This window comes from Callithrix jacchus, chromosome 7, assembly GCF_049354715.1.
Source record: "Callithrix jacchus isolate 240 chromosome 7, calJac240_pri, whole genome shotgun sequence".
In the NCBI taxonomy this organism is placed as follows: Eukaryota; Metazoa; Chordata; class Mammalia; order Primates; family Cebidae; genus Callithrix; species Callithrix jacchus.
Window position 1 is genome coordinate 64,356,077 of NC_133508.1, and position 4,722 is coordinate 64,360,798.

A 4,722-nucleotide genomic window follows, 5' to 3' on the forward strand; every position below is an offset into this window, starting at 1 on the left:
AGGGTTTGCTGAGTGGGTTGTACATACAGGGATGGTCAAGTGGTGGCAGGCTGGCCAGCTACCCTTTGTAAAATGCAGTTGAGGCTGGGCGCGGTGGCTCAAGCCTGTAATCCCAGCACTTTGGGAGGCCGAGGCGGGTGGATCCCGAGGTCAAGAGATCGAGACCATCCTGGTAAAGATGGTGAAACCCCGTCTCTACTAAAGATACAAAAAATTAGCTGGGCATGGTGACGCGTGCCTATAATCGCAGTTACTCAGGAGGCTGAGGCAGGAGAATTGCCTGAACCCAGGAGGCGGAGGTTGCGGTGAGCCGAGATTGCGCCATTGCACTCCAGCCTGGATAACAAGAGCGAAACTCCGTCTCAAAAAAAAAAAAAAAAATGCAGTTGATACAGCATTTTCACTCAGCACCTTCCACCTAGCAACCTCTACCCAGCAATTTCCATTTAATCCAAAAAAAGGGACTCCATCCCCTGTATGGCCTGTGTTCCAAGGAATGAGCCAGGGGTTCAGATGTCCTTCATAGATAAGGAGGAAACTCTGTGTTGGCCACTCCTGGATTCCTTAGCTCAGGACTCTGAACACACATTCTTCTCAGACCCCAGGGTCATTCTCAGGGTATGCTTCAGTTAAGTTATAGCTGTCAGGTGCATCTGCCCTACAGGCATCTTCATCGGGTGAATGCCTGGTCATTGTAAAGCCAGTTCCACATGGCTTGCATATGAAACCGATCTGGGGTGTTCCATCTGACATTTATAGGGAGTGTAGAGGCCAAGGGAAAAACTTCTCCTTTGCCCTCTCAAGAATCACTGAAAATTCAACCCACAAAATGCAGATTAGCAGAAATGTCATACAAATTTATTAATGTGTACATGATAGAAAATCACAGAGTGATTATCCAACATCCCAGTGAGGCCCAAATACATCTATAGCCTTATTTCAGAGGGGATGGGGGAGATGGGAATATAGGTAATTCTGTCGAAGGGCAATAAATGATTACCAGGGAGAATGAATGGGTGGGGGCGGAGGAACAGAGATTAACTTATAAACAGGCTGGGCATAGTGGCTCCTACCTATAATTTTGACACTTTGGGTGGTCAAAGTAGGAGGATTGCTTGAGGCTAAGAGTTCAAGACCAGCCTGGGCAACACAGTGAAACCTTATCTGTACAAAAACTTTTAAAATCCACTGAGCGTGGTGGTGCATACTCGTAGTCAGGAGACTGAGGCAAGAGGATCGCATGAACCCAGTAGTTTGAGGTTGCAGTGAGCTATGAATGCACCATTGCACTCCTGCCTGGGCAACAGAGAGAGACCCTATCTCAAAAACAACAACAACAACAACAACAAACGTGTAAATGGTTCTCTTGGAAAATGAATGAGCACCAAAGGGAGATATTACCTTGTGACTGAGTCTGTTCAAGAATGCGGTTACATTGTTGGTCTTCTTTTGTGTGATAGATAATAAAATCACAGGGAGGGGAAGGAGAAAAAATTGCTCTTAGAGAGCCCATCCAGTCTTCACGTGAATAGGGGAAAGTCTCTTCTAGTGTCTGTGGATCTCGAAGGGCCTATAATTAAAAATATTCATTATGCCAAAGGGGGCTACATTTTGGGGTGAAGTTTCCAAGCTCCTTCAGGAGAGTCCCCCTTGTCAGGGTAAACACATTTTACAGTGGCTTTTATCCAATCTACCCGGCTAGCTGTCCCTCAGGAATAACCTCCTGTGTGTGTGGATCACATCTAGCCACCTGCAATTGTTCTGTAGTGAGCTGTGGATCCTGCTTCAACTTCAACACTCTTTCATTCTGCAGCATTTAAAACCAAAGACACTGCTTCTTAGTTACTCTTGCAATCCGTCTTAGCGATGATTCCTCAGGAAGCTGAAGATAGCAATCTATAAAATGGAACTATTCCTTCACATCATACCCTTTAGTCTTATAGTGACTTGGTTTTGCTCTTCCCCTACATTGACTGTCTTCTCGATCACCCAGTTCTGAGTCATTTTGTTTCCCTACATAGGTTTTCCCTTGGGGATCAGCTTGGAGACTGGTGGCTAAAGCTCAGACTCACTAAAATCTGAACTTGGTTATTTAGCACCAAGGTCTGACCCAGCACTCTCTTTTAATTTCATTTTAGCTATTACAGATAACAGTAAACAAGAATATTTTTGTTTTTGCTTATTAGTTTGCATTTCCTTAAGCATCCAGTGAACCAACTCCCCAGGAGTTGGTTGCCTCTAAATTCCATTCATAACTTTTATCTTTAGTAACTGAGCACAGCACAGCTGCAGCTCTAAACCACGGGTGACCACATGGCTCCTCAGGCATCAAAGGTTCCTCATCCCCCACCCTTTCACCCTTTCTCTTCCCAAACCACATCTTTCCATGAGCCCAGGCCATTCTAGCAAGTCCCACTTCACTGACAACAACTCTGCCAGGATGCGGGAAACAACACTTAAGGTGCCTTTTCTATTCTCTCACTTAACAACAACAATCAACACAGAAGACTCATGTGACCAAATTTGTATGTGGGGATTTCGCCATACACCAAGCAGCAGTCACCAGCTGGGTGTCTTCTGATTCAATCCTGACATATCTACCTGGAGATAGTGTTACCAGAAAGTGTTCTTGATCCAGACCCTGAGAGGGTTCTTACTGGATCTTATGCAGGAAAGAATTTAGGGCAAGTCCATAGAGTAAAGTGAAAGCAAGTTTGTTAAGAAGAAACAAAAGAATGGCTACTCCATAAACAGAGCAGCCCTGAGGGCCACAGGGTGACTGTTTTTATGGTTATTTCTTGATTATATGCTAAACAAGGGGTGGGTTATTCATTAGTTTTCTGGGAAAGGGGTGGGGATTTCCAGAACTAAGTTACCCATACAGGGTAACTTCCCAACATTGACATGGCAATTGTAAACTGTTATGGCACTGGTGGGAGTGTCTTTTAGCATGCTAATGCATTAAAATGAACATATAATGAACAGTGATGATGATCAGAGGTCACTTTCGTTGCCATCTTGGTTTTGGCAGGTTTTGGCCAGCTTCTTTCCTGCATCCTGTTTTATCAGTGGGATCAGTGGGGTCTTTGTGACCTGTATCTAGTGTTGACCTCCTGTCTCATCCTGTGACTAAGAATGCCAAACCTCCTGGGAAAGCAGCCCAGCAGGTCCCACCCTTACTTTACCTAGCCCCTATTCAAGATGGAATTGCTCTTGTTTGAACACCTCTGACATATTCCCCCCGACTTTTATGAGGGGATCCTTAAGTGTCTAAGGGTTGTAGACCTATCCTCTGTAGCTTCTTCAGGCTGAATGGGGTGATGATATTTTTGCCTAATTATTAGGGTCTCTTGTATGCAGGGTAGAAAGGAGCTCAATCAGTTATGGTGAAGGACATTCATAACTCTTCTAGGTATCAGCTTCTCTTCTGACAAAAGGTGCTATGTGGAAGATTAATAAATGTTCAATTTAAGAAAATGTTGAGTAGGCTTATTTTGCATTTCTATACGAAAAGTACAATAGCAATATATTCCACAGCAGTAAAGCAAATAAGTAAAATTATCCCAGTAAACTGAATAAGAAAGCTTTTAATGAACTTGGCTATTGTTGGAACCAAGTTGTTATGGGGTTGCTAGCCAATTCCAATACATGCCCAGAATTAGGATACTGATCTAGATTTATACATTACCTATCTCTCTCTTTTCTTTTGAGCAGCAGCCAGAGATCACTGATTGATTTATAGAAATAAGCAGGGTCAGTCTAAATTTCAGGAAAAAAACCTGAAGAACAAAGATGAGATTAGAATCTAATAGCAGATGTATAATAGTTTTTGAAACATAAATTTTTTCTCTCCAGTCCCCATTTTCATTAAAATAAGTCAAGGTAGGACTGATTTATTTGCAAAATAAGCTTTAGTCTTGTTATACTTGACCTGATTATATGAAGTGAAGTAAGAATAATTATTTGCCATATAAGGCTTCTTTGAAAATTGGCTTTGATGGAACTTTTTCCCATAAGTAATCTCAAGACTTTTTATTATTTATTTATTTTGAGACGGAGTTTCGCTCTTGTTACCCAGGCTGGAATGCAATGGCGTGATCTCGGCTCACCACAACCTCCGCCTCCTGGGTTCAGGCAATTCTCCTGCCTCAGCCTCCTGAGTAGCTGGGATTACAGGCATGTGCCACCATGCCCAGTTAAGTTTTTGTATTTTTAGTAGAGACAGGGTTTCACCATGTTGACCAGGGTGGTCTCGATCTCTTGACCTCATGATCTACGCGCCTCGGCCTCCCAAAGTACAGGGATTACAGGCATGAGCCACCACGCCCAGCCTAATTTTTTTTGTATTTAGTAGAGACAGGGTTTCACCACGTTGACCAGGGTGGTCTCGATCTCTTGACTTCGTGATCCACCCGCCTCGGCCTCCCAAAGTGCTGGGATTACAGGTGTGAGCCACCATGTTGGGCATTCTCAAGACTGTTTAAAGCCTTGAGACCAGCCATGGATTTGTCTATCTATGCCTGAAAATACCTGTAGGAGTTGAGTTAATTCCTCTCCAGGTCTCAAGATAATTTGGGGCTCCTGGACTTGTTAGAAAATGACATTCTTTACTTACTATAGATCAGGAACCCTGTACAGGGATTGCATAGACAAGGTATGAGGCTAGTTTTCTTAAGTGGCTTTTTTTTTTTTTTTTTTTTTTTTTTGGCTCTGTAAGTTGAC